This window comes from Macrobrachium nipponense, chromosome 16 (genome assembly GCF_015104395.2).
Source record: "Macrobrachium nipponense isolate FS-2020 chromosome 16, ASM1510439v2, whole genome shotgun sequence".
NCBI classification, from domain to species: domain Eukaryota; kingdom Metazoa; phylum Arthropoda; class Malacostraca; order Decapoda; family Palaemonidae; genus Macrobrachium; species Macrobrachium nipponense.
In genome coordinates, this window is record NC_087209.1 from 58911278 (window position 1) to 58924545 (window position 13268).

Genomic DNA, 13268 nt, shown 5'->3' on the forward strand with positions numbered 1-13268 from the left:
AGCACACAGGACATTAATCCACTACGCACCAGCATCGATAATGCAGCGTCTATTCAATGCGTTGCCAGCTCATCTGAGGAATATATCAGGAGTGAGCGTAGATGTGTTTAAGAATAAGCTCGACAAATATCTAAACTGCATCCCAGACCATCCAAGATTGGAAGATGCAAAATATACCGGAAGATGTACTAGCAACTCTCTGGTAGACATTAGAGGTGCCTCACACTGAGGGACCTGGGGCAACCCGAACGAACTGTAAGGTCTGTTAGGTAAGTGTTACGACCCCTTTGGCCGTAATACAGGTTCTTTATACTTAAATAATCACAGGGATCGTAGGCAGTAGAAAAGTACACAGGGTAAGAGGAATGTGGACACAAACACCAGAATAAAATTAACAATATTTAATAATAAAGTATACTTAACACTAAATCAGCCTTGTGAGTAAACTTAATGAATATGAGCAATAACAATAACCAATAACAGGCTCACAAGGATACCTAATACTTAAAAGCTGACCCTAACAAAGCAAGGAAAGGACATAATATGCCAAAGGCTCAAATAATAATAATACGGACCCAATAATGAAAAACCACTAACCTATAACTATAAGGATGAAGGAAGACTAGAGAAAATAAAGACAGGAAAACCTTAAATCTCCTACCTAACCGTGTTGGTACTAAACTTAAAACTAATTCAAATGAATTCAGAGGGGCAATGAATAACAAATACCCCTAACTCAACACAACATATATATATATAAATATAATCAGCTACAATTAACCCTTAAGATGGTGCGTAAATCCTATGTTACAGAGACACGCACAGGAGTTCCTGGAGGTCGCTTCAACCTCCCAGCAGCTATACGGGGGAGCTCGCAAATTGACCAGGTAGACACAGGGGTCGAGTTCAATCCCGAGGGACAACACAGGATAATCACCTCTTACCTGGCAATTGCCTCCCTACGTGCCTCCTCACGAGCCCTTAGCTCTCCTGGACTAGCAGCTGAAGACGGACAGGACAGTGGTTGGCGTAACGCCTCCTACGTGGCGGGACAGCGACGACCACGTCTTCCGCCAAATCCTCAGGCGGGAAACAGGAGTACAGGGGCGTCGCAAGTGACTAACACCTGCGAAATCACAGCCGTGATCAAACTCCAACGATGTATACGTACGCCGTAGATGGCTCAGCACATCTACGCAAAACCACTTCCAAGGGAGGTCCGTCGGAGTATTCCTCCAAAAAGGCGTAAGACAAATCTCCAGAAGGCTGCCAACAAAAGAGCGTACGTCCAGAAGCTTATACAGGCCCGAACTATTTTTGGCCGGCCTCCACTCACAGCACAACAGTTCCATTCCAACTCGAAAACAAAATAAAAACAATCGTTAACACGATAGTTAGGTAATTCACAACAAGAGGAGGAATCACTGAGCAAAAACACTGAACGTTATGTTAACGTAAAGAAAATACAGCTGCTGAACTAAATATAAGAGAACACTTAAACCTAAGTTACAAGGCTGATCTAAGAAAATAAACAATCAATAAATTACGTTAACTTGACACCTTCCTCCCCCTCAAAAAAAAAATTATTCAACTAGAATACATTTTTTTAGTACCACAATCATATTACATACTAGAAGATAACCATATAGACAACTTAATCTAAAACATCCTGCAAGGGAAAAAAGAGAGAACTTAACCTAAAATATCCTGCAAGGGAAAACAATAAGGTGAAGCAAAACTCGGAACATAATGAAACAGACTTAAGACAAAGCCAGAATCCATACACCATTTTAAACATGATCAAAATTGACTACCTTAAATATAATTTTCAATACAAACCCCGACGGAGAAATGAGAAGGGCGAGGGGAGAAGAGAAATAACCAGACTTACATCCTAGAAAGGGCATCAGGAATACAGTTATCAACACCCTTAACATGTTTAATACTTAAAGGAAACTCCTGCAGCTGAAGAGCCCAACGCAGAATCCTCTGGTTAGAACCTTTCATTCTTTCGATGAATACCAAAGGGTTATGGTCCGTCCAAATTTCTACGGGAAAGGAAAAATTAGTAACATATGGTTTGAAATGAACCAAGGTACGAATTAAAGCTAATGCCTCCTTCTCGATGGTAGAATACCTTCTCTCAGCATCCAGCAACTTACGACTAAAGTATGATACTGGACGCACTTCACCATCTTCATGTCTTTGAAAAAGTACTCCACCTATACCCACATCACTGGCATCTACAGCCACAATAAACGGTTTCTGAAAGTCAGGAGACATTAGAATGGGGTTAGACATCAATACAGTTTTCAGTTTTAAAAAAAGATTCCTCACACTGAGAAGACCATACAAACTTTTGTCCCTTCTGCAATAGTTGAGTAAGGGGCTGAGCAATGTCAGAGAAATTCCGGATGAATCTCCTATAATAACCCAACATACCTAAAATTCTCCGGACTTCCCTAACATTGCGCGGCCTTTGCAAATTTAATAGAGCCTCGAAGTTAGCTTGTTTAGGAGTAACCTGACCCAAACCAACCTCGTGACCTAGATAACACACCTTGGCTTTACCGAATTCACATTTACTCAAATTTACAACAAGACCAGCGGCTCTCAAGGCCTCAAATACCTTCTTTAACCTCACCAAATGAGTCCGCCAGTCATTGCTGTGAATAACCAAATCATCTATATAAATTTCTGTACCCTCCAGACCACATATAACTCGGTTCATCAACCGCTGGAAGGTACACGCTGCATTCTTCATCCCAAAGGGCATTACCTTACATTCGTAAAGCCCAAACGGAGTAACAAAAGCGGAAATCTCACGAGCTCGATCCGATAGGGGAACCTGCCAATACCCCTTTAAAAGGTCCAATTTAGTTATAAACTTAGCAGGTCCTATCCGATCAAGACAGTCCTCGATACGTGGCAAAGGTAAAGAGTCATTCTTTGTATTAGCATTGACCTTGCGGTAGTCCACACACATGCGAAACTGCCCATCAGGTTTCTTAACAAGTACAATAGGTGAGCTCCAAGGACTTACCGAAGGTCTAATTAAATCATGCTCCAACATATACTTTATCTCCTTCTCGACAATATCACGTTTTTCTGGATTTAATCGATAAGGACTTTGTTTGACTGGGGAAGCACTGCCCACATCAACATCGTGTTGGAGCAAGGTTGTTCTACCTGGAGAGGCCTGAAATAAGTCTGAAAAAGAAGATATTAATTTTATCATGTCATCCTTCTGGATACCCTCCAGATGCTCCAAACCCTTTTCTAAGGTTTCCAAATTTTGCATATTAACTGTAAGAGCATCTGAAGATACCTGGCAAAACAAGTCGGCTGGTTCTTCTAACGTGGGTTCTAACACTAGAGACACTGGCTCATATACTATAGCTAGGGGGTCAAGTCTACCAACTGTGTAAGATTTCAATCTATTAATGTGGAATATCCGACACTTACGTTTGGTGCCAGGAGCTTCCACTTCATAATTGACATCAGACAATTTCCGAAGTACCTTCCAAGGCCCCTTATACCTAGGTTCCAGAAAATTGTCAGAGTCTGTGCTCAAAACCAAAACAAGCTCACCAGGCTCAAAACGAACGGGCCTTACTCTTCTTATCATAATTTTCCTTCATTGAGGCCTGAGACAACACCAAATTATCCTGGGCAAATTTCCAGGCAGCTGATAATCTACTCCTCAGGTCCTCAACGAACTCTCCCACATTCAATACTTTCTTGTGACTAACCTCTAGCAACTCATGGAAAATTTCTAGAGGACCACGTACTTTATGTCCAAAAATCAACTCAAATGGAGCTACACCTGTGGAAGAATTGGGATGATTACGTATAGCAAAGAGAGCAAAGGGAAGACCTTTATCCCAATCCTCGCCTTGCTCATAACAGTACTTTTTTAGAATAGACTTAAGGGTTTGGTGGAACCTTTCCACTACACCCTGACTCTCTGGGTGGTAAGGTACACTGGTAATGTGCTGAATGGCCAGTTCAGCACATTTACCCTTAAATACCTTGCTCGTGAAATTAGTGCCACAATCAGTTTGAATTTTACGAGGCTACCCATACCTGGAAAAAAATTCTATTAGTTTCTCAAACACTACTTTGGATGTAATTTTCCTCATAGGAAAAGCTTCAGGAAACCTAGACGCTCTGTCCATTATAGTCAAAAGATAAGTAAATCCAGATTTAGTTCGGGGCAAAGGCCCAACCACATCAACAACCAACTCTGCAAAAGGATCCCCAATTGCAGGAATTGGATGCAAAGGGGCTTTAGGAATAGGTTTATTAGGTTTACCCATCACTTGACATGTTTCACAACTTCCTACAAATTTCTTCACCGAGGATTTCAATCCTGGCCACCAAAAATACTTTGCCAATCTACTATGGGTTTTGCAAACTCCAAAATGACCAGAAAAGGAATCCTCATAAGCTAAACCAAGGACATCATTCTGATATTTTGAAGGTACCACAATCTGTTCTACCCGAGAGGTTTGGTTCAAGCTGTGATCCAGAGGACGACTAACTCTATACAACAAACCTCTAATCACACAGAACCTTGGTTTTGTTAAATCATCCGTACCTCCTAATTCATAATTGAATTCAGCCTTCTGAGCTTCAATAAAGCTTACACGGTCACAATCTGGATTAAATATTTTATTCATAAAACTACTACTACTACTACCTACAGACCCGGGTCTCTCTACCTCTACCTCTAAACTACTAAAGTTTAAATTATCCTCATTCTGTAAGGCGGCAGCAGCCTTTGCAGAAGCTCGAGTGGTAATTGCCACAGGACTTGCAGTTACAGACACTATTTGGAATAATTCATAACCTCGGGCATCCAACATATTTCCCAAAATGCCGTCAATACCAGGGATGGGGAGCTTTTCTACCACTGCCAATTCTGTCACCTTGTGATACCCTGGGAAGAATGCCTCTACCTCCACCAAAGGTGCAGAAACCACTGTATCAGGGAACCCACCCAGGACCACATAATTTCCAGAATGCTCACCAACATCCTTCAAAACCTTAGACAACACCAATGATCGAGCAGACCCAGTGTCCCTTAAGAAGTTCACTCTGACAACTTTACTATCAATAACCAAACTGCCAGGCCTAATATATTTGTCAAAAAGTCACAAAGGAGAGCTAGTAGGCGAGTTGGTTTATTTCCCCACCCTACCAACTAAACACTAACCCATAACCTCCTTCAGTTCCTGGGGAACACTCAACTTCAGCATTAGGGGTAGTAGGGGCATTAGCAATCAAAGATATGGGGACATTGTTGTTACCTCCCCTTCCGTTCCGCTGGAGATACCTCCTCCGGGCAGGACACCGAGCTTGAAAGTGACCCTGCTCGTGGCACCAAAAACAAGTTCCCCTAGCTCTACCAACATTACTGGAACTTTGATTACTCTGGGAAAACACCCGTGTGTTCCTTCCACTCGGGTTATTTCCCTGGCTAGCTTCAACCTTTGTTTTAAAGGGGTTATTGGATCTCCAATTATTATTGTTTGGCCTGGCAGGCTGGGATTTAACGACTGATGAGCCAAAACTACTACTACCTACACGGTGTGTTACCACAAACTCATCAGCTATCTGAGCAGCTTTACTTAGGCTATATGCTTTTACCTCCTCTAGGTGAATTCTAAGTTCTTTACTACAAGTTTTCTTAAACTCCTCAAGTAACATCAACTCCCTCAAGGAGGAGAAGGAGACCACCTGGCGACTCTTTACCCAGTCGTCAAACTGCTCCTCCTTAAGACGGGCATACTCCACATACGACATAGTATCAGGCTTCATAGAATTCCTAAATTTCAGGCGATAAGCCTCAGGGACCAAGTCATACGCCTTGAGAATCAACGCCTTAACTTTATAGTAATCTCTGGCTACACACTCTTCCAAAGCATTATATTGGCGAATGGCCTTACCTACTAACCTGCATTGAATTAATACAGTCCACATCTCAGTGGGCCAAGACAACCTAGTGGCCACCCGCTCAAAAGCCTTAAAGAACTCAGGCACGTTACCCTCATCAAACACAGGCACCAACTTTAATGCCGCACTCATGTTAAACCTATCGGAAGAAGAACCGGTGGGAGTACTGTTGAAGTCAGGGTTAGCTCGTAACCTAGCCAAGACTAAGTTAATTCTAGCCATTTCCAACTCATGGCGCCTCGCCCTCTCATTCTCTTCGAATTGTACCTTCAATAACTCTATTCGTTTACAAATTAGGCTAAGGTTCTCATTTTCAGGATTCGTCACAGGTTGCAATGGCTCTGGCTCTACATCAACAAAGGGATTATTAGAGACTCCAGTTTTTACAGTTAAATTACCTGGACCAGTATAAATAACACCAGTACGAGGGTGGTCCTCAAATAGTGATAGCCCAGGATTAACACTAACCTCATCAACAGAATTCTCATCATCAGAACTTCCACTAATCATATCTCTAGCCAAATCCTCACCCTCGGCTATACCACGAGCCACCATCGCCTTAACAGACAACAACAACTGAGCCTTAGTGTCCGTGGGTCTAAAAGAAATATTTAACCAACGAGCACAACTCCTCAAATGCTCTTTACTTAATATAGCAAGATATTTTAAACAGTCAACAGAGCCCAAAAATTCGGCTGGGTCAAAAACAAAATCCTCCATAATGGATGTCCTACGGGGGGGAAAGTAAGGTAAGCAACAAAACCAAATTAAATATTGCAACCTATCCCAGAGTTGCTCCACAAACCCAAACTCTGTGCACACCTGCGTACGATCTTGTCACGGTCGCCAAATTGTTACGACCCCTTTGGCCGTAATACAGGTTCTTTATACTTAAATAATCACAGGGATCGTAGGCAGTAGAAAAGTACACAGGGTAAGAGGAATGTGGACACAAACACCAGAATAAAATTAACAATATTTAATAATAAAGTATACTTAACACTAAATCAGCCTTGTGAGTAAACTTAATAAATATGAGAAATAACAATAACCAATAACAGGCTCACAAGGATACCTAATACTTAAAAGCTGACCCTAACAAAGCAAGGAAAGGACATAATATGCCAAAGGCTCAAATAATAATAATACGGGCCCAATAATGAAAAACCACTAACCTATAACTATAAGGATGAAGGAAGACTAGAGAAAATAAAGACAGGAAAACCTTAAATCTCCTACCTAACCGTGTTGGTACTAAACTTAAAACTAATTCAAATGAATTCAGAGGGGCAATGAATAACAAATACCCCTAACTCAACACAACATATATATATATATATATATATATATATATATATATATATATATATATAAATATAATCAGCTACAATTAACCCTTAAGATGGTGCGTAAATCCTATGTTACAGAGACACGCACAGGAGTTCCTGGAGGTCGCTTCAACCTCCCAGCAGCTATACGGGGGAGCTCGCAAATTGACCAGGTAGACACAGGGGTCGAGTTCAATCCCGAGGGACAACACAGGATAATCACCTCTTACCTGGCAATTGCCTCCCTACGTGCCTCCTCACGAGCCCTTAGCTCTCCTGGACTAGCAGCTGAAGACGGACAGGACAGTGGTTGGCGTAACGCCTCCTACGTGGCGGGACAGCGACGACCACGTCTTCCGCCAAATCCTCAGGCGGGAAACAGGAGTACAGGGGCGTCGCAAGTGACTAACACCTGCGAAATCACAGCCGTGATCAAACTCCAACGATGTATACGTACGCCGTAGATGGCTCAGCACATCTACGCAAAACCACTTCCAAGGGAGGTCCGTCGGAGTATTCCTCCAAAAAGGCGTAAGACAAATCTCCAGAAGGCTGCCAACAAAAGAGCGTACGTCCAGAAGCTTATACAGGCCCGAACTATTTTTGGCCGGCCTCCACTCACAGCACAACAGTTCCATTCCAACTCGAAAACAAAATAAAAACAATCGTTAACACGATAGTTAGGTAATTCACAACAAGAGGAGGAATCACTGAGCAAAAACACTGAACGTTACGTTAACGTAAAGAAAATACAGCTGCTGAACTAAATATAAGAGAACACTTAAAACTAAGTTACAAGGCTGATCTAAGAAAATAAACAATCAAGAAATTACGTTAACTTGACAGTAAGGTAAGGTCTCTCTCTCTCTCTCTCTCTCTCTCAACTGTTCAAGTGTTAAACGTGAATACTGACAAATTACTGAGCAAAATCAATTAAATTATGACCCTTGAGTGAGAAGTGCCATTAAAAGAAGCATACAACTTTGATTACCCTTATGAAAGATACATACGTTTACACTTCGGGAAGTATATTGAACTTAACAACTCGGGAGAATTGCTTAGGCGTGAGGCGTCACTTGATCAAATTGAAAATAGTTTGTTATCAGCATAGGTTGCTAGTGGAACGGTCTCTGTGTTATATAACTTTCATTTGTGAACTGTATTTCCCTCCATAGAAATGGGTCCAAATTATCCTCAATCTTACAGGAAAAGCTGGGAAAGTTTTCCTTTGTTGAAGGATTGGTTAAAGCCACTGGAAAAAAGTAAGAGAATGGCATATTGCATTTTTTGTAAAACTTAAAAGGGCTGCCAAACCGAGTGACTTACGTAGCCATGCTCGCACTACTAAACATGTAAGAGCAGCTCAACCGTTTTAAAGTGCACGACAGTCAAAAATAAAATTCACACATGTTGACCAATCCCTGAAATATGCAACTAACAAGGCTGAAGGACAATTAGCTTTATATAGCGGGGGGGGGGGTGGGGGGGGGGGGCGGCGGCGAATGGAACAGCTAGACGCAGTGGCGGGAAAATTGTTTCTCTCGCTGTTCACTAAGGCAAGATGTCAACTTATTGGACCACACCTACTCTGCTACTAAGCTACGTATTACTTCATTACACGTAAATATATCAGTATATACTTTTAATTTTGATAAATTGCGTTTCAGCCAGATACGATATGACGTAACTTGGTTTAGCATCTGTTTAATGGAATTTGCCTCTGGCTGTTCCATTCACCACCCCAAAAAGGCATCTTACATTCAACAATTATAACAATATCATATTTCGAATATTAACGGTGTAATTCGTATACAGTAAATTATTAAAACACTTTTCAGTTGCAAATGTACACCCAGATATCCTTTATTTACCTAAAACTTACACATAGCGTAACTATTTAAAGTCCTGAACGCAGTGTTACCATGCAAGAGCACCACAGGCGGGTGGACAGATGGAAAAAAACCGAGTATAGTCACGATCTACCGACAGTAGATATGACTTATCAACAATAGACACGACTTATCAACATATGTCACGACCTTTCAACAGTAGACAAGATTTACTATAAATAGTTGACTTATCAACCACAATTACGAATTATCAACGATAGTCACAAGTTGTGACAGTTGTTACGACTTATCAACAGTAGTCACGACTTATCAAAAATAATTACGGCTTATCAACAATACTTACGACTTATTAACATAGACATAACGTAGCAGTAGTTACGACTTATCAACAATTTTTCATGAATTATCAACAGTGCAAACGAATTATCAACAGTAGACACGATATTGCTAAGGTCACACATTCACGTATCAACGCACGCACACCCACGCATGAGCGGAAATTGGTAGTTGGCAACAGCTTACGTTAGTAAACCGTAAATGTAACGTAAAACATACGTAAAATCGTAGACGTACGGTGACGGGTCGTCCGGGCGCTAAGCTCCACCCACTAGTGCGTTGCCCGCTCCAGTTTTGAAATGTTCAAAACAAGTCGTGGGTGGTCACGCCAAATGTCACCTGACGTAGCTCCAGGCATTGCACGTGGGAGCCACGGTGACTGTTGCGGGGCAGGCGCTAGGGTCACCTGCCTTGTTCGCCGTCGTTGTTTTCTCTCCGCCGCGAAGCACGTGGGCCTCCTAATTGCGCTGTAGCCTACGGGGAAACCGATTCGCACATTTACAACCCTGTACGACATGGCAATGCTGTAGCGTGGTATAAAAGGTCATGTCGGCGCCCTCAGGTCAGCTGTTGTTTCCGTCTCCCTAGACCAGCATTTTCCTCCAAGTACTCTCCACAACGCCCTTCAAGATGCCAAACCTCCTAAAACGACCAAGGAAGGGACTATCAACGTCACATCTTCTTGCAGGACCTTCTTTCGGCCCGGAGAAGACTCCTACAGCCACTCCTGCAGACACTCAGGTCGAGGAAATGTCATCTTCCACCTACAGGAGTCGGAGTTGGATGAGATACATAGTGATGACAGCGACACGGAGGACGACTGATGGACAGGGAGAAGTGGATATTGAACATATTCTACTTCCTCAAGCCCCACATCGTCCGTCAGAAGAAGCCCAAGATGTTGGGACTGCCAATGGTATGTATATTATAATGTCTGACTTAATTTTTTTTATTTGTTGAAAATATACAATATTTTACAGTACATGCAGAATTCTACCAAAGTGAATTTACAACCTGGAATTTCAGAATGCAATATTTTTACATTCTCTCACACATGTTCCATCACTTTACAGTCTGCTCTGTTTACAGGCCGGCCATTTTGTACCCTACAGCCCCACAACGGTGGGCGTGGTCACGACATGAAGTTGACGTACATAGAACATTACACTATCGGCGTAAGTTCCAAGTAGACGTCCGACCTTGCTTTCTTTGCGCGTACATTTGCGGAGCAATTTACGGTGCTGACTTTACGTCCGTCAGCCCGTGTCCTGTTTACCAGCTGTTCAAGGTCATTTCACCGCGATGATGCCCACGATCCACATACGTGGGCATACGCCGTCGTGATACGTGAATGTGTGACCCCAGCATATATCAACACCAGAAACGACTCATCAACATTAGTTACGGCTTATCAACAGTAGACACGACTTACTAACAAGAGCCACGACTCGGTAACAATAGTCACAACTTATCAACAATTGTTACGACTTATCCAGAGTAGACACGACTTATCAACAGTAGTCATGACTATTTTTATCAAAAATAATTACGACTTATCAACAATAGTTACGACTTACTAACAATAGACATGACTTGGCAGAAGTTACGACTTATCAACAATTTTCTATGAATTACCACTGGTACAAACGACTTATGAACAGTAGAAACGACTCGTCAACAATAGTGGCAGCTTATCAACAGTAGACACGACTTATTAACAAGTCATGACTCATTAACAATAGTCACGATAACAACAAGTCATGACTCAGCAACGGTCGAGACTCATCAGCAGTAATCAACTGACTCGTCAGAAGTATACTTATTTTGAGTCTTCAACTGCTGTCTTTGTGGAAGCTTTTGTCTTTGTATAATTAGCGGCTTATCTCTGGCGGTTTGTGACCTGGTATGTGACCTCTTCTACGGGAACTGTGTCGTTTTCTCTTTTTAATCTGTGGCTCCATGCTAATGCCCCAAATATTGGCATATTATCACACAAAAATTTTCCACTCGTTTTTTATTTTTCCAGCTATGGCACCTGCCTCCTCCTGTATTTTCGAATCTTGAACCATCTTCGATTTGAAGTTAAGGGCGTGTCATCGCCAAAGTTGGAGTTTAACGTTTTTATTTATTAATTCATTCATTTATTTTTTGCTGAGGATTGTGACCTGTTTTTCTCAAGGTCCGTGTCAGTGTCCTATAATTCCTGCTGTGTCACGCGTCGCTCCAGCTTTGCCAAGAGATTTTTTGTAAGGGGTCATTTCACTTCGTAATTCCTACATATTCTGCACTTTCCTGCAGGCGTCCTGAGGATTCTAAGAGCACCATCATCTTAGAAAAGTGGGCGCGTTGAACGAGACAGTTCACTGGACATTTTAGTATTTGTAAATACGCGTTAAAATTCGTATCATAAGTCTGTTCAGTTTCCCTCAAAGAAAAGGACTTTGTATTCTGCAAAATCGTTAGGATCCTTTGCGAGTTATTTGCAACAGTAAGAATGATCCCTTTTGAAGGACCCGAGTCTCTCTTAAAGCATCGGTGAAATTCTCTCTTTATCTCAGTCTCTCTTTAGACGAGTTTTTCCAGATGGAGTTGTCATCATGATTAAAATATTAGGTGGAGTCCTTACACTTGTTTTGTGTGGAATTTCTTAAAGCAATTTGGTCTGAGAAACGTTATGATGTGCCGAGTATCGGCCAAATTTCTTACCTTTCATTAGTTGTCTCGCGTAAAATATTCAAGAATTTTATCTTTGTTTACTTACGTCTTCTTGTTTGAAATATCCTGTTATGAAAATGTAACACACATTTGTAGAGCATTTACTAGCGCAAAGATCAGCCGGAATTCTTAATTCTAGGGACGTAGTATCTTTCGTACCGATGCCCTACTATTTCTGAATCGTGATCAGAGACCGACCTTCACTCCCGTAAGTCAGTCTTCGAAATCGTCGAGAAATTGGTATCCGGGTGAAGGGAGATATCAATAATTTTTTTAATGTTATGTTTAAATATATTTACAAATTAGGACAGTTATGGCAGGATGATATTATATGACAGTCGAAACGGGGCGTACGACAGAAAATAATATACAAGTAATAACTTAAATGATAAGACAAGTCTCTTCCGTCTGAAGCTACATTTGGGAGGTCCGTTTTTTAAAGCTTCAGTTATGGCAGCTATTGATCTGAAAGCAGAGAAGAGAGAAGGATCATACACGAGAGGAGCAGAGAAGTAAATGGCAAGGAAACAAGTGGATACCTTTTCATTAGCAAAGATATTGTTAAAGGACACGTTGATTTAATATTTATAATTACTTGATATCACTGAGGGGCAGACATTAATGCGTATATTATCGGTTCATAATGCAAGGACATGTTTAGTGCAAAAGTTTTATTGGTTATTGACTGGGCTCATTCTACCCGTTCTGACCATCACGTGGAAAACAAATTTTAGATTTTGTGTCACAGGAAAAAGCAATATATATTTAAAAGATGGAATTTATAAGCCAGTCTTCAAATTCAAATTCCAGGCAATGTAAAGAAAGAGTCGGTTGCATTATGTGGTCGAACAACATGATCTCATTCATATTATGTATGTGATCGAACATAATGTAATTCCTATTTCCTGTGTGATCGAACATGATCAACTGCTTATTATGTGATAGAACATAATCTAATTCCTATTACGTATGTGATGGAACATAATTTAATATCCATTTCCTATGTGATGGAACATGATCAATTGCTTATTATGTGATTGAACATAATCTAATTGCTATTACCTATGTGATCGAACATGAT

General features: G+C 41.2%; 1 long non-coding RNA gene across 1 annotated transcript in view; it reads right to left on the reverse strand.

Moving 5' to 3' along the window:
- Positions 1-12476: 12476 nt before the first annotated feature.
- LOC135195443 (uncharacterized) overlaps positions 12477-13268 on the reverse strand; it is a 2838-nt gene continuing 2046 nt past the window's right edge. Inside the window, exon 4 of the long non-coding RNA XR_010310124.1 lies at positions 12477-12652. This is a non-coding gene — a long non-coding RNA (uncharacterized LOC135195443). The remainder of the gene's footprint in view (positions 12653-13268) is intronic.